This window comes from Larus michahellis, chromosome 8, assembly GCF_964199755.1.
Source record: "Larus michahellis chromosome 8, bLarMic1.1, whole genome shotgun sequence".
Lineage (NCBI taxonomy): Eukaryota > Metazoa > Chordata > Aves > Charadriiformes > Laridae > Larus > Larus michahellis.
Window position 1 is genome coordinate 52,617,672 of NC_133903.1, and position 23,678 is coordinate 52,641,349.

General features: G+C 40.2%; 1 protein-coding gene across 8 annotated transcripts in view; it reads right to left on the bottom strand.

Annotated features, from left to right (window-relative positions):
- DAB1 (DAB adaptor protein 1) overlaps nt 1-23,678 on the bottom strand; it is a 476,209-nt gene that overhangs the window by 131,860 nt on the left and 320,671 nt on the right. Inside the window, exon 2 of one of the 8 annotated variants that reach the window (XM_074597938.1) lies at nt 15,916-16,028. The exons of the other annotated variants lie outside the window; for them this stretch is intronic. The gene's annotated coding sequence lies outside the window, so the exon portion shown is untranslated. The remainder of the gene's footprint in view (nt 1-15,915; nt 16,029-23,678) is intronic. 8 annotated transcript variants of the gene reach the window in all.

The following is a 23,678-nucleotide window of genomic DNA, read 5'->3' on the forward strand; positions in this document are numbered from 1 at the left end:
TGTCCTCATTCACTTTACTAGTTAACCTGTACATCGTACCCTTCAATTTTCTGAATGCTTCCTGACATTACAGCAAAGCAAACTTTCCTAATCTCAACAACAACAAAAAAGCCCTATGCCAGGATCTTTATTCACTGCTATTTTTCAACACTCAGCCCTTGTTCCCTGACAGTTAAGTATTAGGAAAACTAATCAGAGGACTTCACCTCACTGTAAACGGACTTTTGATTTATTACACCAAAGCCAACCACCAGACTTCTAAGTTCATCGACTAGCAGGGCAAAGGGGAAAAAGAAAGAAGCTTTCTGCAACTGTAAGTATGAATTTCTACATACAAGCAAAAATTATTTTTACATTGCTGTCCCACAACTGACAAGTATTAGTATCTTAAATAGTCTAATAAATGAGCTTTAGCTACAGTCTTCAGACCAGCAACGTCACTGATGGAGGTAATTCCACACGACTGCTAAGACGAACAGCAGGCAGACTTCTGAACGATGCCAAACAGAAGCATTTGAGAACGGCTGCTAGATTTTACTGGAGAAATTTCAAACCATAAACGATTTTCTTTAATTCACTTATCTGTTCTCATCTCATCTGTGAATGCAGGGCCTTGTATCTGATTATGTTACACACTGGCTCCACAAATGCCTCTGCTTTACATCAGTAAGAACGTTAACCACTCGAAAAGGGCAGAAGCACCTCCCATAAGAAGTCAGGCTCTACGCATTTTCTGTTTGTGGGTAAGACTCATCAGTGTCTCTAAAAAATAAAAGACAGCACTATTCCCACAGCTGGAAAATGTACTATTGGGGAAAAAAAAAAAACAAAACCCCCACAACAATCTAACCCTTGAAACTGCATGGGCCAGGTATTGTTTTCTCTATCATAATTCCATACAGAGAAACATCCATACAGGGAAACACACCAGTCTCCACTCTGCTCTAACCATGCAACTGGGGAGGTCCACATGACCACATCACGTACTGATAGAGTCAAAGCCTAAGCGATCAGGTTAGTGACCCTGTAAAAGGAATTACCTAAAAGAAAAATCAAGCCATTGCCAAGCTAAAATTCGGGGCTGGTGGGGGGGGGAAGATGCTCTTGATTATTCAGATGGGGAACCCTTAGGCAGATAAATGAGTATATGGACCTGCAGAAGTCGTAATGCATCACAAAACCATGCTCATTTTCTAAACATTTTTAAAAATCACCCCAGTAGCACGCAGTGAGGAACCATTCACCTTCTACTGTCATGCTACAGTTTATTCTCTCTTGGAAGCAATTACAGGACAAATGCCAAGCTACAGAAGGTATTTTTCCAGCAGCAGCATCTGGCTTCTTGGCAGACTCCTCAGGCAATTTTATTGGAAGCTTCAGAGATGCTATTGGGTCAGCCCTAGTTATATTGCTCATGAGCTGTCTGGCAGTCCCTTCTTCCTAGATGTCATAATCCTTCTGATTTACCTTGAAGGAATTAGCACACTTTTATCCATTTCAGAAACAGTTGACCTGCAAGGCATTCAGGGGCCATCTACAGAGACATAGTAAAAGTCACTGGTTTAAATCTGTGTACCGTCGAGCCAGCAGCGTTTCAGCATCCCTTGCCTAATGCATCATCAAGAAAACAAGTAAGCCATGGTGTGCATATGTGTCTTGCTGGTAAATTGAATGCATTCCTTATGATTAAAGAAAAAAAAAAACAAAAAAACAAACACTTAAGATGCATGAAAAATTAATAAGTCAAAATAAAAAAGGTAAGCTGGGGCAACGGCAAATCTGTGCCTTTATTTAATATGAACTGCTCTCATATAGTGAAGACAGTACCATGCCGTATCCTGCAGTAAGGGACGGCGCACATGAAGTCAAGGAATGCTTCTGGCGGGCAGCAAGCATAAACTGAAATACAAGGGGCTCCGCTAAGTCAATGGAAGGAAAACAATTTCTGAGATTCTGCTTCTTGCAACTCCCCTGTTAAAGGCAGTGCCTCCGAGGGCAGAAGGGCCACGTGGAAGCAAAGCCAGCCTATGTCCCTCGCCCTCCCCACTGCCTGTCCCTTCCCCCTCTCCAGCCCCAGCAGCTAAGATCTGCATTATTCTGCAGCTGTGATCATGATTAATCCTCATCCAGAAGGATGAAAGATGGGATGCGGGTTTTACCCCCTCCTTGCATACCAACAAAATTAAGTCCACAGCGAAAAGGCTTTATGTCAGTTTAGAGCAGTCCTCTAGAATTCACACAGAGAAAGGGGCCAGAATGCTACAGAAAGTGCATTTACAGTCCATAACACAGGTGGGATCCTCCTTTTTTAAAAGGCTTCTGGTGCATCTATGTACAAGAAATATACTTCTTAATTAAAAAAAAAGTAAATAAAAACAACAAAGCAAAACAAAAACAGCACGTGTTCATTACCACTATTTTTTTTTAAGACTTTCCCACAAAGATATGCCTGGAGGTCGTCTTGTTCTTTTTTTTCTTTTTTCTTCCCCCCCTGCTCCCCTCCTTCTTTCAAGAGTTTTCAGAGAGCTTAGAGTAAGAAACTCCCACAAAATCCTGTAGCAGGTTATTTTCCAGGAAAAAGGTCCTAATGCCCAAAGGTAAATATTACAGGTACAAGAAGTGTACTCTATAATTTAATAAAGGGCTGTGGATCTTGGATTTTCAGTAACAGGAGTGCACTGAGCAACATAAGAGAAGATTGACAGCACTAAGAAAGATGCACATATCCAGGTCAAACCAAAAGCCAAATGGAGCTCTGTCATCAGCAGAGTGCAGCTAAATCCAACCAGACACAGAATTCAGACTTGGCTAATGCGAATTGACTAATATAATTCCATTTTATGCAGGACAAAACATATTCTGATCACAGGCCAGTGGTGCTCGCAAGTTCTAAATTTAGGTAGCATTAGGGCCAGGTGAACCGTTAAGTGAACTAATCTGAATTTTCTCCATATCAAAGATTCGTACTGTCCACAAATTAACTTCTCAGATTTAAACTGTGTATTCAACTCTTATTACTTCGTACGTCCTTTGGATACCCCCATTCATTAATTAAAATTCCTGCAGAATCACAGCACACATGGACAACGCAGCCTGGGTTTTAAAATGTTGTGCAACGGCACACACTGAGAAATCGATTATTTAGGCTCCGGTACCTGAACAGAAGTTACGGGCACACTAGAAACCAATCCAGATTTTAGAGACGTGGCACAGGTTCCCCTGTTTACAAGCTTGTTTCTGCAAAGTACTAAGCAATCCCAGTCATCGGGTGAACATCTGAATACACGCTGAAGACTAAACTTCCAGTGATGCCCTAGATTTCACCGACTACACAAAGGAGATGACAGTTGCGAACAGAGGGTTTCCTGGATACAGCGGAGATCTAAAGTATTTTTCTAAACTGTCTTTGGTTATACGGTTTCAACAAGGCCTCTAAGTTGAGAGAGTAATCAGAAATAACCATCAAATGGGTGTACTTCGGTACAGCAAAGAAAATCAGTTACAAATATAAGCAAAGTGTTGATCTGCCCCGTACACTGCTCTCCCCAAACACCTGGCACGCTTAAAGCAACGTACATTGCATGCAGGGGTAATGTAACCTCATCTGAAATAAAGACTCTGCTATAATGAAAAACTTAGTTGTTTAGCCAGCCAAGTTTAAAGCCAAAAGGTGAAGAGTACTTAATCCAATTAAAATGAGAGGGAACTGAGGAATGCAGAATTTAATCACTCCGCTTGGCAGGTAGCCAGGGCCGCTGGGTTAAGCACCCATGCCCTTGTGAAAGGGCCACGGGAACTCAAACGACTACCAGGGGTATCTTCTTTGAGCAAGGACCCTTGGCAGCCCCATGCCCTCTCGCCAAGCCCAGGGAAGGACACCAGCTCCTCCATGACAGCCTCTCCAGTAGCTCCTCGGGAGCCCAGCGTTAATTAGGCAGGCCTGGCCTTGCCCAGCTCGTGAAACCAGTACAATATGGTGAGACTGTAGGCGACGGCCAATTAAAGCCATTCGGATAAATACAGGTTCAATGAAGTTATTGCCTATATGTCACTTCAACATTTTGATTTGTTTTGGTTTTTTCAGTTCCACGGACTGAATAGCAGGCAGCAGTAATATTAGTTTTGGAAGGCACGTGATGTTTGTGTTACCCGCTCAAGTTAATTAATGAAAATAATGACAGAGTTACAAAAATCAGAGATGATTAAGAACTTGAAGACCATCCCACCCATTTCTCTGCCAAGAAGGATTTGTTCTTCACAGCACATTCTTCTGTTCTTCATCGAACTTTTAAAATGACGCCAGCAGTAAGAGTCACTTCTTCCTTCAGAGGCGTCCCTACACTCAGACTGATTCAGAGGAAGAAGTAAATCCCGAGAATAGAGGTTCTGCCAACTTCATATCATTATTCTGAGTTAACTGCTAGGAGATTATCTTGAGCAATTACTCTCGTCCCTCACTGCACACACATTCCAAATACCTGTAATCCTCACACAGCTCAACTCTATCAGCGTTAAACCAATCTATCCCCTTTAGGTAAGATCTAATGGTAAAATCACATACCGCTGGGTTTATAACCCAGACTATTACAGCCTCCATTATTCAATATTGCTTATTATTTTGTACTTACAAAGTCAGGGAGATGTGATTTTATTGCTTGCAAATCATCCTTACATTAGTCTACACTGTTATAATTTCACTCTGCTTTTCCAGATAAGCTTTTTGCTTTCTGCATATTTAAATAGTAACTCTAATTATCCCTACTTGATTGCCCTCCTCTTGCAAAGCCTTTCCACAGTATCATCTGCAGTGAATTCATCATCCTGCTTAGATTTTAGAAAACCCAAGATACATCATATTCTTTAATTTTAATAACAGCATTGAAGTGTTTCCTTTTTTTGAAAAATATGCATACTGGGTTCTGTTTTCAGATATCTTTTTTCCAAAAACACGGCGAGAAGGGCAGATTACTGATTATTGCATTGATAACAGTAACGGCACAGAACAGTGCCTAGCAATAAAGTCAATTAAAAAAAAAAAAAGACAAGGAAGAACAGCCAAAAAAGACGTATTGACATGGTTATCAGATCAGCAAAGAAAAGTTTGGTTCGTTGCCTAAAAACATTGCTTCCTTTGCAAACTATGCTCATGTTTTCTGGATTTATTTCCAACCGTGGCCACAGAAAACACTTTCTACTTCTAGTTCATAGGTACGCAGAAGCTACATGTGGCTACATAGTAGCTACAATTCATTATCTTTAATGCATTAACTTTGGTAAATTAATTCAAATAAATGCACATTACAGTAGCCCGAAACAGGACAATAAAGTCTGGGTCAAAACTAATGTTTCTTACAAGAATTTTAGTAGTCTTTTTGGTCATTTTTGTAGAGATTTTGCTATTTGGGTGTCTGACAAGGTATTCTGGTTTAAGTAAAGTGGTGTTTGGTAACACCACGTGTTGTTAAAGTTGCCTGACATTTCCCATTAAGAATTCTCATTTTAGCTTCTTAGAACCTTACCAAACCAAAGTATATCTACGGGAGCTGACGTCTTGCATGCCACACCGCAAGAGCAATGATACACACAGTTCAGTCTCCAAGACCTGGTCCGGCTGCCCTGAGGCAGAAGATCATCCCTTCCTTCTCCTTCCTTGCTTAGAGAGCAGCAAGGTTTCCTACAGACAACGACTGCCTTTATCATGCCATCCCGATTTCGCTCCTCCAGCACAGATCTGTTCTTTTGCACTAAGACTTTATGTGGAAAGAGAAGTTACTATGTGACTGCACACACGACTCTGCATTCGGTTATCTTCCATCTGGACAACGTTAAATTTAGCATTTCTTTACTGATGTGCTTGGCTCTGTAAGAGTAATTTACATTTTTTACATATGTGTGTAATAACATAGAGGAAAAAGAGGCAACACAGGTGTGCCACAGCCATATTGCAGCGTCTTCTTGAATTCGTCTTGCAAGCTGCATTCTCTCGGCACCTATTCCTACAAAAGTTACTTTGGCAATATGTGTAAGAGTGTGGCAGAAGTTACTGTCTCTCAAGGAAGACCTCGGTAGAGAAGGACAGGAAAGGAAAACAGGAGGTCCTTCAGCACTATCAAAAAGTGACACCTTTGAGCCAAAGACTTTCCTTAGGAACGTGACATTCAGCCAAGGAAAAAAGCTTCTCTCTCGTCTTTGTTCCTCTCCACAAATTGTACACACTACTGATGACCGGCAGTACTTTATCTACCACTACCTCACACGTATGACAAAGTACCAGGGTTACTCTGAACCAGCTGGTGTCAGGTACGGCACTGATGAGAAAGCAGGGTGGCAGGGTTACTGGTTCTACAAGCTCTGGCAAGTGAGTCAACTGGGGCTGACCTGACCCAACTAATCAACCGGGAGTAAAATTCTGCTGCTGCGCACATCCAGCGCCGGGACGCACTGAGAAGCGGCCTGGCTGCGGAAGGCAAGACTGCTTGCCAGTTTAGTTTCCCGTTAAGGAGGCTAACTCAAAATCTTGTAACTGCCCAAGAAGACGCTAGAGGGGTCACGAGGGGGAGTTCAGAACACCTGCAATACAGCCTCTGGTTCAGAGGGACAAGAAAGGAAATCTGTCTATGTTCTGGACGGGGTTTTATTTTCATTTTCTCCAGATTGATGACTTGGAAAGGAGCATATGCCTTCAGACCCACACAGGAGATGTCCCGTTGTGATTTATGCTTTACTCTGCTACAATGCTACAGCTCTGACGAGAGCAGAAGGAAACGTATCGATTCTGCTGGCTGGGTCCACCCTCAGGGACTGAACCTGCGCTGGAGTCAGCGCCAGGAGGCCGGGGATGGCTCCTCGTCAGAGCGGAACCGCTCCGAAACCACGCGAGGAGAATAACCGAGACACATCCATGGTGACCTTCACGCAAATCTTCACAAAGTTGGCCGCGATTTAAGAGAAAGTTATATTGGTAACAAATGGGTTAACAGGTTGAACATCTTCTTAAAGCATATTAATGAAAACCTTTAATTTTTTTTTTTTTCAGCAAGACTTAGCCTTCCTATCAGGAGTGGGGCGTAACTGAAGAACAACTGATGTCACCAAACCATAAGCAGAGGTGAGGATGTCTTTCAGCAGCAAAGTAACCCTCTGCCAGTCCATTCAAGACCAAAACATGAGAATACTCAGAATACCATTGGAAGAATAATTCTGTTTGAAGCTCAGTAAGTCCCAGATTTTTATATGTGCAGTAATTTCATTCTATTTTTATCCATTAAAGAACATTTGGATTAACAGACTGAAACAGTTCATTCACAGCTTTATATCTATACGACTGTTACAAACCCTCCCCCTGCTGCCCATATAACTAACCAAATCAAGGCAGAAATTAAATTTACATGTTCTTGAAAATATTTAAAAATCATCATTAACTTGCGTGACTTCATCTTATTTTACTTATGAGACCAAAGTTGTATCCTGAATGCCATTTCTCTGGAAACTGAGTGCCAAATATTGCCAAGTTCCAATTTTACTGTCTATTTAAAAATATCCTGACAGCATTCAGGCAAATTTAAAATTAAAGCAAAGCCTTTGCATGCCACCATAATATTTCAGGCAACAATTTCAAGAAAGGAAAGGCAGAAAACAGACTGTGCATATACTATAGTTCAAAATAGATGCCTCATGTCAAATAGCATAATTTTTCCTTTTTTTCCATTAAAGAGTTATTTTAAGTCTTCTGCTGAATATATTTACATGCATAATGAAACTTTTTCAGTGGTTCTTTTTGAATTACTATATATGCTTTAACACTGCATGCACTAATAGCATACACATATATACAAATCCACACATAAATGTATGCACTCATGCACACAATATTCATGCAAAAAAAGAATTAATGGAAGTTTGCGACTGGATGGTACCCCCTGTAAACATGTTAAATGTGAATAGTGCTTATGGCTGGGTTCATTAACTAAAAATGTTGCTGTTGTCTGCACAATTCACGTTGCTCACATAAGAATGGATGACACGTAAAATGCTGGTTTACAGACTCAGTTCTTTTCAATTTACCATCAGGGTCTCTCTGCACTAGGAAATTCAGTGGTCACTACAGTCCTCACAGAATAACTTGAGCTGAGACCTCACTCAGCACCTGAGATAAAACTCTGCAGGCAGTCTTCTCCAAGAAAAAGAAGAGGGAAGAAAAAAAAAAAAACACCCACAAAAAAAAAAAAAACAACAACAAACTAACAAACAAAAAACGAACGGGGAAAAAAAAAAGAAAAAGAGGTTTTGAACGAGCTCCAAACATGTCATGGAAAAATGCTATCCCAAAAGCCACAGTCCACTGTGACTGACAAACACCCCATCTTCCAAGAGAAGAGGCATTATACTTAGAGTAGCAGCTAATGTCAGTGTAGGTAACTCCTCTCGCAACTTCAGCTGTTCATGACCTTTTTCTTCTCCAGTCCTTTTTCTAAAATCCCCAGCACTAGAGCAGCTGCAGTCCCAGAGATCTGCTCACGTCCAGTCTGAAAGCTACTCTGAACTCCCACACCAAGCATGGAATTTCACTTTACCGATTAAGTTTGGACCTCATGTCTCCATTACAGGTTGATGCAGGACTTGATAAACACACAATTAAGAGATTAACTTCAAACCCACATTATTTCTTCAAACTAAAACACCAGCACCGGTACAGCCATCGTTCCCTAAAACACTCCATGACTTCACTCTACCATGGCTGTACCAGCTGCCGCCTCTTCAAATATCTATGACACCCAACTACTTCAGAGACCATAAGTAGTAATTTATTGCTATTACAATGTATTATACTTACAAATACTTACATTATTTATGCCTTTAAAATTTCTGAGCAGGTTCATCAGTTGTTTTGTTTCCTTTTCATGGATGCAGCACTGCGCTGTATCTAACTTCCCACGGGGCCTCAGCCAACAGGGCTCCCTACCCCTTGGGGTACCAACTATTTTGGTTTCAAAGATCTCTTCTATTCAGGGTAAGTTTTTAGTAACAACTTAAGGCCTTTAAATTCTTTCCTGTGACCTCTGTGTTAGTTTATCAGGGCAGTCATTAAGCCTGGGCACTTTGAGGCTGATGGGTACATCTAAGCTAGCCCACTTGGAGCTAATTGCGTTCAATTTAACATTCTCCAAGCACTGGCAGTCCTCATTCAAGCCAAGTGTGAAAGTTTTTAAATTAGCTTTCACAGTTTGATTCACAGACAGCAAATGCAAAATGGCATAGGATTAATTTTTTCCCCAACAACACAGTGCAACAAAATAGCCCAAAGGCTATTTTAGTTCATTTGCTTTAACTATTAGGGAAGATTCACAGCACAGAGAGTGCGCCAACAGAGACAAAAGCTCCAGAGGACTTTCAAAGCTTAATATTGCCCCTATTAATTAAAGTACCATACGTTTGTGCAGCCTTTCCACTTTGTCACTAGACGTTAAAATGGAAGCCTAGACCATTTAAGACAAGGCACACTGATTATCGCTTAAAAGATGAACATATCAATACATTTTTCTCATTTTTATTACAGATTGCATTTTTAATATTTAATAAACTCTGGAACTGGACTGTAAAATGGTCTATATAGAAATCCACATTTTCCCTGGAAAAGTACAAATCTTGACTTCGCTTGTCATCTGACAATGTCTCTTTTGATCGGTCTGCCTGTATTTGCCAAAATACAAGTTAAAAAGGAAGCTAGAATACTGAATCACCTGTTCCAAAAATTACTCATTAACTGCCACCAAACAATGGCAGAGTAGGACGGAAAATTAGCTTTCTTGCCACTTTTAATTTCCCCAACGATCACCGCTAGGCGCATACACCGAGTTTACATGGTGAACTTCCTGAACATGCCAAGTCTCTACACAAAACTTGCAAGTACACGGATTTCCCTTTGAGCACGTACGGAGGGGGTGTAAGAGCTGCTCCGTCGACAAATAGAAAAGTGCAACACATGCAAAACCTGACAAAATACTCTACACTCAGTCTTCAGAAGAAAAATATTTCCCCCATTTAAGAGGCAAACTAAAATCTCCACTAAGAACTTAGCTCATCTCATAGAAGTACATATCAGAATATTAGACAAACCCTAAATCCCCATTTTTACAATGCAGTTGATGCATTGTACAGTTGATGCATTGTACATTGTACATTGTACAACCATTGTACAACAAGTACGTTGTACAACAACAACAACAAGTTGATGCATTGTACATTGTACAACCACAGCCTTAAGTACCACAAGAAATAACATACCGTGAGATCAAAGTCGGCTAACTTCAATGGGAGCTTTTCCATTATCTTCAGAAGTTTTTACATAAGGACCGTGACTCATAATCATTCTTAAATTCAAGCTATTTCTAATACTCTAATAACTAATAATTCCAAGTAATCTAATAATCTAACAACTATACCAACAGCGGTAACTCACATCACAGATGGGAACTATCTTAAGGTATAAACAGTATTTATAGTGAACCATTAAAAATAAATTTACACATGGACTCCATCTTCAAACTACAGATTCCAGATTTGATGTAGCCCAGGAAATGCAGGTCATAAACTATAAAGTCAAAGGCCCATCTGTAAATGTCTAAATGTCAAAATGTTAAGTCGCTGAGGTGAAGATAATTTAGGCACTTCTCAATAGCATTCAGAATAGTCATCTCAAATACCAACCTAGTTTTACAAGTATTTTCTATTGTGTGCTAAGAAGTTACATACTTGCATTACAGTGATCATAAATATCACTTTATTTTGTAAATAAGAAGCCCCTTTCACGTTAGATTTGCAAGCAAAGGACACCAGGAACTCTGTTAAAATGCAAAAACAGGAACCACATTGTCTGTTTAGTGAAACATATTTGCAGGGTATCTTAAAAAAAATCTTGCAACACTTTCTTCAAGCCAATTCCAGTAGTATTCAAAACTCCAGACAAGTCAATAAGACCCGACACAAACGCATCCCTGGTTGTCGGGGGGCAGTCAGAGGCAAGAGGATAACCCTCACGCACAGGATCGCTACAAGACCCCATAGAAGATCCACACACTAGCTTAGTTTCAGCGATATTAAAATTTAATGAGGTTGAATTTAAAATATCCAGGTGCAGCTAAGAATCAAGGCTGGACGGGGCTTTGAGCAGCCTGGTCTGGTGGAAGATGTCCCTGCCCAGGGCAGGGGTTTGGAACTCGATGATCTTTAAAGTCCCTTCCAACCCAAACCATTCTGTGATTCTACGACAAACCTAGGCAACAGGAATGCAGCTGGTGTGAACAGACCTAAGGCAGACCCTGAACAAGCCACGATAAGGCAGTGCCAGGGAGCTCTGGCAGCGGGGGGCAGGCTGGCACAGCCCCCTGCAAACCTCAGCGGTCCCAGTTGGCGCATGGGCAGTATTCCTGCTGCCCAGGTTAAAGTTAACTTTGGTACAGCAAGAAAGGCCAGAACTGCAGCTCTACATGGTAATAAAGAGTAATTTGGACATGTCTTCACATTCATTTTATGACATCTTTTCTGATGATGCTTATGTAATTTCATTGATGAAATTTCATTGATTTAAACATATCGGAAAATCTAAGTTAATGCATATGAAATATCAAACGGAGAAAAGAGATTATTTTAAAAAAAACCCCATCTCTACTAATGCCTTTAGACCACTAGATTTTGTGTGTAACTACAGACAATATAAATCCTTAAAACAAACAATCCTGAAGCTTTACACCCTTAGAGTATAATCCAGCCCACTATGTACAGAACCTCTTTGGTGGTAAATACAACTCAAATGTTCTCTGAATTAACTTCCAAAACTTGTACAGCTTTATCAGCTCAGATGGTAAATAACTACAGGTTATTTGATAGCTAAACTTGTCAGAATCTGCAAAAGAGATACAATCAATTGTAATTGAAAGTAATGAATACACTTTTCTGGTCATTTCATGTCAGGTGCTAACAGACATCAGAATCACTAAACACCAATTCACACGAGACATCATATGTTTGTGAATATTTATGCCTAAGAAACTTTGAATTCTGTCCAAATGTAAATGCCACAGTATAACTGATCAGTCATGATCATGAAAGTCTTCCAGAGTATTCTCATTTCCGAAACAAACTACGACTGTGAAAATTTCAGGTTTTGGTGAAAATGAGTCGTCAATGGATTGTTGTGAATTCCAGAGTGGAGACAAATCATTCAATGGGAATGGAAGACAGCCCAAGTATAAACAAGCCCACATATATATGTATAATGCTTTACAAATAGTAAGCAGTGAATGCATAGGCTATCCAGTTGTTAAGTGATGTACAGAACATAATCCAACATGTTTTAGACACCACGGTTCTGATATTCAATGCAGAGCATATAAATGACAGAAGCAGCACGGCTGAATTTCTTGTGGTCATTTGAAAGTCTCACCTAGTGCACTCTAACTTTTGGAAACCCATATGTATTTTCATTTTGAGAAACTAATTAATGCTGATCTCTACTGAACACAGGAACGTATGTACGTCCTGGTGAAGGTTACTCCCCCTAAAAATATTGATTCCATCTGAAAAGCAAGATGCTCTCTAGACAAGCCCAAAACACAGGCGTTCCCCTTCTGTGGTCACTGATAAAACACACAGCTGCAAGCATCTGCAAAGGACAGATTTATTTTTTTTGCCCAGCACAGATATTGGCATTAGTTGGAGGAAAAGAACATGCAGTTTCAGCATGATCTTAAGTTATCCTTTGGGGATCTTAGTGGATAGAAACGATTCCTGATATTAAGGACTGACGACCAAAGCAACTCGTTTGCATTTGAAAGCCATTACGAAGTACACTAAAGGCAGCAAGCACAATATACTGTACACTCACATATATGTTTCATCTGTTTTGGTATTTTTTTTTCTTCACCAGCTTTTTATATTGATTTTATGTTTGGATCCTCAGGCTCATCAGATGGGCCTTGACTTTTTCTGTTCTCTGTGCACAGTAAGATAGGGACCTGGTAGGGACCAGCAGGGACCTTGTTTGTGACACACATCTCTGCTGAAAAAACGTAATACAAATGCACAAGCGCATTCAGATCTATATTCAGTCAGCAACTCCAGCTCAAAATTACTTCTCACCAAAATGGCTTCTAGAATTTTTCTTTCCTACTATAAACCAAGTGAACTTAAATTATAAGCTATGGACAAATAACTGCTTTTAAGCTGCACACCCACTGTCCCAAGGGCACCAGGGAAAAATTCTAGAACCATCAAGCGTGTTTCTTCAACAGAGAAGGGGGAGCCCTGCTGAAGATAAGGAAGGTAAGATATGAGAAGGTGACGCAGGTCTGGTGTCCTCAAAGTGCCTGAAGTTAATGGTTGGCAGACAATTGCTGGGGTTTCCCACGTAACATCTTCCCAACACAAAACATTCTCATCTAAAAGTTCACAGTGCTAATGATAACTCTAACATCTCCTTTTAAATGCCTTTTAGCCGTTTCAAAATAACATGACATTGATATTTCTGATTATTTTTTTTTCCCCTGTTGAATTCCTGCTCTTAAAAAGGGCGGCTTATGTCCTTTCTGAAGCCTCTTCCCTCCATGTCCAACCTGCAAGCTCACTTCTGGCCTCACTAAGACAAAGCCAGGTCTCTGTCCAAACACACCATAAAAGCACTTTCCTTTCTTTCTCAGGCTTCCACCACAATGCATCCCACTTCCTTCCTAACACCTTCTTTCAAAAAGTGCCTTGTATCTTCTCACAGATATGCCTTCTCAGCTGCTAAACAAGAGAGACCCAACAAACAACACTTTGGCATATGTAGGAGAGGAGTAAGGCTTGCCCTTTCGACGGCGATGAGCTGCTCGTGGAAATGCAGCCTCAGTTGTTGAAAAGATACCCGAAACATTGAGCATGAGCCGGTCCCACCAAAGCACAGTAGTAGTTTCGTTGAATTTGATGCATAAAGATACATTTCAGTGCCTAGTTTTAAAATAAACAGCTGAAACACCAGTTCCCTGCATATACATAGACACATTTTACAGTTTCGACTAAAAGAGCAGACTGACATGAGCAAAAGTTATACCAATTTTCACAGCAATGCAGTTTCTTGAAATAAAGGAAAAGGAAGGCTAACTCCTAGGGAATTATAACGTATTACCTTTTTGCATTTGGCAGGAATTGATACTACGAGAGACATTAGATACAGCAAAGAGGCACTGCAGGGAGGAAAACTGCTAAACACATGCTCAAATAAGTAGCAAAATAATGTCACTGTTTCAATATATTATATTATATATTGACTAGATGCTCTATATCTCTGTGTGTGTATATATATAAAAGCCTGTATCTGCTACAGACAGTCTTCAACTGGCAATTTGTAAGTCAAAAGCAGGTGTTGGTTAAAACTAAATGCTACCAAAGAAAGAGTTAACATGCAAATTGTCACTCAGTTTAATGTAGCTTCTGATCTGTAACAGCATGGAACAAACAACTTCCAAACCGCTATGCCGGTGCAACAGAGCTACGCCGGATCCAGGATCTGTCCCAGCGCATGGTTCCTTCATTCACACCATTAAATCATGTTTGCCAGCAACTACATTGTACTAATGGGTGCATAAAGCTATTCTGCACCTGTCGATTGCCAAGGCGCCTGTGCAAACACAATGAAATGGGAAGAAGTGAAGCAAGGAACCCTACCCGTAAAAATAAACCTAAATCAATACAGTAAAACTTAAGCACTTGGCATGTATGGCTGACTTCTTGCTAAGTACAAATGGCATCGAGGCACGTTTTTAGCCCAATGCTACCCAAAAATGTTTAAATAAATCTGTTTATATCTTACCAAACAATATTCTTTGCATTTAACCGTCCTAATGCAAAACAAAGTAAATCTTCAAGTGGCAAATGCTCGAGATGAACGAACACGTTGAGTTTCAGAAAAGCTTGGTTTTCTTTCAAGAACTACAGAGCTACTTCTGTTTTCTCACCAGGTTGAGTGCTGGTTTATTTCGATGGCTCGGAGAGAATCACCAATCCTGATAGAAAAATCTGCTCTGTGTTACTCCTATTTCCGAGACGACCAGTACAAAGAAACAGCACAAATCCAAGAAGTGGAGTTTCCACGAGATGTTACACTTGCGTGAGTAGCTGTTAGTGCCAGCTGCAGCAGCCAGAATATCAATTTACTCACTGCACAAATTTTCAAAAGCATGATATAAAAGTGAAGGCAGCCCTATCATTACCTGCTTGTTTTCATTTCAGAAAGCTGCTTCCCTTTACCTTCTTTAAGTATCTACTAACACTTTTTTTTATTGCAGTTCATCTTGAAAATTAATCATCATAAATTTGAAAACATTTTCTTGCAAATCTGTCAGGTTTGTAGTGCCATTTCATTTATTACAAGACCACATGACGCATCAGAGCTCTGTATTTGAACATGACATATTTTCACTTTGTTTTGATACCACGCTCGAAAATTGTTCCTATCAATCTTTCACTGGAGCCAAAACTTAACTGTCTTGTTCACTGAAACATTAAATGCCAAGTCACACAGATGAATAAAAGCATTTGCAAGGGTAACATCCGCATTTGCAGTTGCAAACATTTGCAAAAGTTTCCTGTCGAAAAGGTCTATAGAGGAGAATCCACAAAAGTGAATCGAGTCCACAGCCACTAACAAAACTAATTATTCCTAATCATTTGGGTCATCAGATCACACTGAAAGTTAAAAGACTTCATAAACTGGCTGATCTTTAAGTAGAGTTTTGGAAGTGCTTACAGTTCAGATTTCCAACAAGTATTACAACTTCCAGGCATTTGCCGGACTCGGCATACACATTGTTTAAGATCCATGACTTTCTGCATCGCTCACGAGTGGAGTAAAACACCCAAACAAACAGGCCATATACTTACATTCCCCATAATGCATCATTTTCTCTCTAAACAGTGGCACCAAACAGGCACATCCAATACTGTATTACTTTCTTCTCTCATTCATGACGATGTCACACACAGGTTCTTTGATTCTGAAAAAGAAGCATTTCCCAGGTTCTAAGGACGGAGGTACCCCAACCAATCCATCACGCTTTGTGTGCTAATGATAGACTCATGCATAAGAGGCACCAGAAGCAGTCAGAGGCAGCAGGCATGAAAAGGAGTGAATCAGCTGTCAAGGGTTGTGATCTGAAGGACTGCAAGGCTGTGATTAGAATTTTCAATCAGGACTTCCACAATTCATCACGCTACAAGGGAAGGGGGGGCGGGGGGGGACACGACACATATTTCTTCATCAGCCCTTTCTGCTATTGGCATAGCGAGTTCTAGGGCATTAAAAAAAAAAGGAAATCTTAACGCTTTACATTTAGAAGCGCGTACGTTTGAATCTTCAGGGAGTGAAGAGTAAAAGATTTTCTGGGACTGCATAGTTACTACTTTCTGTCTGCATACTCAAAACAAAACCAAGATTATTTGCTGCACAGCCTGTCAGCTGATGAAAAAGAAAACGCAGCTCTTCCTCTCTCTCCTGTTGGAGGAATAATTACAGACACCTGAGCAAGAACTAGCCCTGGAAACCTCTGACTACTGTCTTTAGGGATATGAAAAGGAATAAACCCCCAGGAATCCTTCATGAGAATTTGCTAACGCACTCCTTGAAACTTCAGAAAATAAAAAGGCAGAGCTCTTTACAAGGACAGTGTTCTCCCAATCTGCGTGAAATCACATGCAGCACCTGAGAGGTGGCACATAGTCACATTTTCAGAATGTAAAAAGGACCAGCAAGTTGACTGAGGGCGTAAGTTCAGAGTCATCGAACACTTGGTCTAACTGCTTTCCTTATGGTATTTGTTTGTCTTGGTACTACCTCTACGGACTGGCCAAAGAAAAAGTCAGTCCCACAACTCAACAGCCTCAAACAGGACTTGGAGCCAGGCTGGTTCTGTAGCTCTGCTACAGCCTCCCTTTTCAAACCACGAGAAAGTCACAAAAGCTCATCAAATATTTTGCTGCTTCTTTCCTCCCCTTCCTCACCTATGAAACGTACTGTCTCCCTGAATTCAAATTTTGCAAGAACTCACTCACAGAGGGGATTGCTGCCCTCCAAAGCCTTCCCAAAAATGCCAGCCCAGCAATTAGGTACCGGTGACTCGAAGGAAGTGCCACCGGGATGGAGCGGTCTCTGTATCAATGTCACCGCAGAGGCTTTGTCTCAACATCTAGATCCAAGTGACAGCCCAGGCAGATTAGGCATTTATTGAAATATATGAATGAAGCATTATTTTAAAAGGCAATTTTCATGTTAAACTATGAATAATGAACAGTAAAGACAGTTCTTATTTGCATAACTAATGTTTCAGTTATTGATATTCCTTCAGAGGGTCACTAGCCTTTTTTTTCTCCAAGTTAATTAATTAATAAAGCAACTCCTTTTATGTAGGTAATTGTAATCACTTTAATACTCAAAGGCATGTAAAATATCTGGCACTTTTTTTTTTACTGTGGCAACCCTAGTGACACAACGATCATTTGCATAAATGTAAACACTGAATGGGTCCATTTAACTCCTGACTAGAAAGAAATCCTTTGAAACCAACAAGAAAGAAACACATAAATTATGGACAAACACAGCAATATGGGCAAGAGCCCCTTTTGTCCTTACATCCCAACAACCCTATTTTCCTGAACACAAATCTCAGCTTCAAGACAATATATGGCTAATGGGGCAAATCTGCCCTCACAGTTAGCTGAAGATTGCTCTGAGGACATAGAATAATTTAGGAAAGAATAGATGTTTATGGGAAAACAATTACAAACTAGAAAACTGTTAGCAAGCAGAAAGCTTTAAACGCTCAGCATTTTACAAGTAACAGAGAACTTTTTCTTTTTCCATTAAGAAACACTCAAACAAATCCCGCAAACAGAAGCCTGATCCTACAAAAAGCTGTTACAGAAAGACTTATTGCCCATGGTAAGTCTTACTCAAGTCAGGTGAGAGGGTTAACTTTGCTCGGTAGCCAGAGTTTACAGCAGATCAGGCATCACGCAAAATTCAACCTGGAAAGGTCTACTGAATGCTTGAAGAAAATAGGAAAGCTAAGAAGTTACAGCAGTTATGAAAACTTTTTTCCCCCCTCCCTCTTTAGAGAGCGACCAGGCTGAGTACAATATTACGAACATCTTGATCCACACATGAGTTCAAAAGCCACACAGCCTGTCTGTGAGCTATTGTCTCACAAGTCAATCACTGCAGCTTCTCGTTCCGCTAATCTCAGTCTTGCTCCATTCATAATCCATCCAAAACGCTACTGCAAAAACCATTTTAGTGGCCTCTTTCATCACGTCTCTCTCTGATGTGGGAGGTTGGATACAGAGATTATCATTTTTATCACATGTAATATTCTTAAACCACTAATAACTTGCCCTCGTCTCATTTCTGACCCTCTCTATCTACATCACCACACTTCCCTGCCAAACAAGCATCTTCATGGGGGCGTTTCCAAGCTGCCCTCCTAAAGCAGTGCCACACAGCTCTCCAAAGCCAATTCCTTTGCCGTTAAAATCTCACCTGAAATATACCTTATATGGTGCGATTTAATGAAAGAGAAAGGAAGGGATAGAAGATGTCGGTATCTGAGTACTGACACCACTGACAAACTGACAACCAGAGACCCATCATTCTGGTATTTCCTCATCAGAAAACAGTTGCTGTCTCTACTATCAAGCATTCTGAGAGAGAGACTTGGGTTGTTTTTTTTCTGTTTTATGTAGTGCCTGGCACCACGGAGGGAAACTGAAGGGAAGGAGAGCCCCAACCCACCTCTACCATTTGGGGAATGGCGCGTCTATATAGACAATAAATGCTGTTATTTGTTTTATGCACTCATCTGCGTCATATCAGCTGCTAAAACTTCACAAATATTCCAGACGTCATCAAGAACCTTTGCAACCTGTCTTCAGACCGTAAATCTCAAGTCTGCTCTCCATCTAAGAGATTATAACAAAATGTGAAATAACCTAAAAATTGAAAGTCATTTCACAGAAAATGGAAATAGACACTGTAGGAAAAACACAAAACTCTCTCTTTTATGTAATCCTCCATCCATAATCTTCCCGGGGACTATTCTGATCTCTATCTTGGCAAGCACACCTCACAGTATTTTTCATGGCTGCACATCTTTTTAGCCAGCGGTCGGTTGCGTATTCAACTGGGCGTTCCAGCAAATGGTATTCAAAACATGCAGGAGTAAGGAATGCAGCCACTAAGTAGATTATGAATAAAACGCTCAGGTACTCTTTTTCCGAATTTCTCAGTAATTACTCACAGCCAAGCAACATAATAGAGATCTGCTTCTTCAGTGTCTCACTCCTAAAGGATCGATGCGGTGCGAACACAGGCACTACAGGACTTAATAGCAAGTCCCAACTGCTTCCTACAAGACAAGAGTCTCCTCTACAGCTTTCTCCCGGGCACTGAGGAGCCAGCTGAATAGCTGCTATTAGTGGATATTTGTGTCTTTTTTGTCATAATCGTACTTAATAAATACAAAGAGCCAACAGCAGACAGATCCAAGAGAAGATATAGACGAAATTCTAGATTAACAAAGCTCCATTAAATCAAGTTTGCAATTTTATCTCCAGGTGATAACAAGACGGCTTGCAGTGGTGGGATAAATAATGCAGTTCGACACGTTAAGAACAGATCTGTATTCAGACTGAATGGACTCTTAGCTCAGAAAAAAGGCAGGAGGGAAAAGAAACGCTGAAGTAGCCCTGTTTCCTGGCTGCAGCACGCTTTCTCTTCTCCTTCCTCATTCTAAAACTACCACGATCACACATCCACCACCATATCTTGCACATTCCCTGAGAAACAAGACAAAAGAGGTCTCAAAATCTCTGTCTCAATGGGTGTCATCAAAAGAAACAGCAATTCATCTGGATGTAGCACACGTAGCATGCATAACAAAAATCCAGAAATCAAGTGTCATTAAAAAGCAGGGCTTCCCCTTTGCCACCCAGCCACTGTGATAGTAGGGGCTGTTTTCATCATTTCAGCCAGAGATACCTTCACTTCCCCAGCCTGGAAATTCCTCCTCTGACCAAGAGGGAAGCCACCTTTTCTCTCTCTGTAGTTGCAGTTTCAGCCATGCAGTCTTCCATGAGACAGTGAAAGGTTTATCTATTGTCAGCACTGAAAGCTTCTCTTAAAGTAGTTCTATTTTTTTTTTGTATGTAGCCACATTTTCATCAAATTTAGTGCATACACTTTATGAAACTGTTTGAAAACCTCAGGATTTCAGTTAGGAAAAGAATATGAAATGTAGGCTAGGCTATAGCAGGCTTTTTAGGGAATACCCCACCAAAGCAATCTCGATAGGTAAGGTATCTTTCTTGCTGTAAAATCAATGATTGTTGAGCAGAGATCTTCAGTGGGCTCTGGAGGTTTAAAGTCTTAGAAAGACCTAATTTCCTTCAACACTCTCTGCTTGCTTCCTCTGGATTTTATATCTCTATGAGTTCAGACAGAATAGAGCACTGGGCAAAAGAAATGATGATACACCATTAGCAAAAAACTTTGGTTTAATTTTCTATATCTTATAAATACCATTTAACACCGTCAGGTTTGCTATAGTTTTTGGGGGGGTTGTTTTTTTTTTTTTTCAGGTTAAAACCAGCACTTCAAGGTAAGGAAAAAACCAATTATTTTTACTAAATGGACGAAGTTCAGCTGGGGGGGGAGACAAATGTAAAATTACGTGATTTCTATTGCATCAAAGTGGGCAATGAAAACTTTAATGTATCTGTTGCTATCTCAGGCACACCTATGAATATTTTTACAGCAAAGATATAAAATGCCACCAATGGTTTTGCCCTAGTTGAGTTATAATATGTACTCCAAGAAGGATCCATTTTCACAGATATTCATACCACCTGCCCCATTGCAAAGAGACAGGATTTATTTGTTAGCCGAGTGGCATTCCAGTTTAAACATTCTGCAATATCAACACATAAATCGTCCTGAATACAGCATGTAACTTCAAAGTTTTTTAACTAACTAGACAGGCAACAAAGAATTTCTAACACCCTGTAGTTTAATTCTTCATATAACTTCTTTTGCAATGAAAATCCTGTAAGCGAAAGGATTCCAGACTCACCCCTTGTGCTGCCTTTACGGGACATGCTGAACATCACAAGCTTCACACGAAGACTGTGTGCAGCCTGGATGACAAGACACAGTCTTTCCTTCTCAAGAACTATTCCAACTCATATGTGTGACCTCCACAGTTTAACTGATGACTATTCAGTGCATCAGTTACAAAAAACAGCCATTCTCATTTCCTTTACACTCCTCCTGAAAGAAATAAATCAGTATCTTGACTGATTGAAACACTTAACTGCCAGTCATCTTGCTTCGTCCCTTTGCTGCCTCACACCAGCCTGCATGCACTCCAGAGATGCAGAGCAGTGATTAAATTGTAACATGGAGCACTGAGAGCAATAACTAAGTAAGCGGTTATAAAACAAATAACACAGTTCTTCATAATTCAGTAAAATACATTATTTGATTTTGTGTGTGTTTTTGAAAGCCAGTCAAAGTAGCAGTGCTTTTTTACTAATGCAATAACATTACTGCTTAATGGTGGAAAGCACAGGAGAGCAATATATGGCCTACGAATCAGAGTAAAATGTGCAAGCTTAACAATACAAGTTTATCTTCCCTAGGAGTTACCTAGGCAGTGCTTTTATTACATGAGATCCATTGTTTCCTGATCTGCAAATTACTTCCTGAATCTATTAACTATAATGGGAGAAATGTATTTTTCAGTCTTACCCTCCAAAAAAAAAAAAAACCAAACCCAACCCACAATAAATCAGTCAAAGCAGGTGAGTCTAGACTGGCAACAAGACCAAGGTGTTTCAAGTATGCAGTCACCGGCTCCCTATAACACTAAGGGATTTTTTCACGGGTGGAAGCAGAGAGATGAAAGGATTTAAGTGTAAACTATACAATGATAGCACAATTCTGGAGTATTACCATGCGTGTGAGGGATTATTAAAGATCAGGTAGGATTTTTCTAGCCTTACTTCTGACACCTCCAGGGAAACAAATTCTGCAATGCTCTGTAGGAGATAAAGAACAACCCGAAGTATATTAAAAGGCTCATAGATATAATTCCGTGAACTACAAGCTTTCTTTGTAACTCAGATACCTTGAAGTGCACGATGCTTCTTTGCATTTCATAGGGTTTTGAAGGATGACATTTCCACTCACTGACTTAGAATTTGCATGTCTTGAATTCTCTAATGAGGGCCCAAGATTTTTTTTATTATTTTTATTCACATATCTTCCTCCCCCTAAATTCCAACACCCCATCCCAAACTCATTTACCTAAGCAAAATGCTTCATACATGTATAGCCATTAAGACCGCCATGATTTTCCTGAATACGAAAGACAGAGGTGGAGGTACTTTTATATGCTTCTGAAAACTGAAGTCAATTGTCAACACCGGAATTATGTGGCAGAAGATACATTTACTATAGGCTTGCTAATGACATACCCCTTGCTATAAAAACTCTAGTAAGTCATGTTTAAATCACCACAGGGTAGTCTGGCAGCATTAGAACTGCGAAACAAATACAAAAGGCAAGGCATCTGAACTTGCCCAAATGCTGTGACTACACGTAGAGCTTTCCTCCTTCTTCAGAAGCTCTCAATCACTTCCCAAGTATAAGAGTTCATCAAGCTGGATTCATTTTCCAAGCTCCATTTCAAATCCTCTTCTCACCAAGGCCCAAAGATCAGCGTAGTTTAAAATCTGCTCTTCCCAGTCAACAGGAGTCAACAGGACTCTTGGTGTCCATGACTTCTGCACTCCACCTCACAGGACTCATCAGCTGTAACACATGCTCTCAAAATATGCACCGTCACATGTGCTGATAGAAGAAGGTAGACTTTTCCTTCAGTTGTTTGACCGAAATGACCGGACACAGAGTACCCTTAATGAGTACACAACCTGTACGCGATACGCTCTTCCAATCGCCTCTTAAATCTTTGATCTCAAGGTCAGACATTTCACTGAAAAGTTGGAGCAGTTTACTTATGATGCTGCTATGAACAGTAACATTGCTAAATAATTCCCTTTAAACGACTTACCTATTTAAATTTTCTCTACTCAAAGGTAGGACAGGGAGCACCACCTATTATTAAGGTTGCCTGGTGCTTCCCACTCTGAACAGTCTGCTTTCAATTGCTTGCAACTTTGCCACATTTTTAACTGTTTAGGCTACAATTTTACACGTCAAGTGTGTCCGCTTCAGGGTGATTTTCAGGACGTGAGGGAAGAGGAATGAGTTGAATCAATTCCAAGATTTAGACTGTAGGAAAACAGTATATATTGACCACGTTAAATAATCATTATGAACTTACATTTGGAAAGTTTTCTGGGTTTTGAAACTGGGAGTAAGATTTGGTCTTCACATCATGGATCTGTTTGTCTTGCTAATCCTAAAAAAAAACCCACAAAACTACCCGAATTATAAAATGACAGACTTTACACTTGTCCAGTGATGACTCCTTTATACTAAAAAACTTCTCTACACTGTCACCCCCTCCTGCATCCTCCAGAAGGAACAAAACTGTGTAAAAAATGTGTATGCACATTCCTATAAATGTTGTACC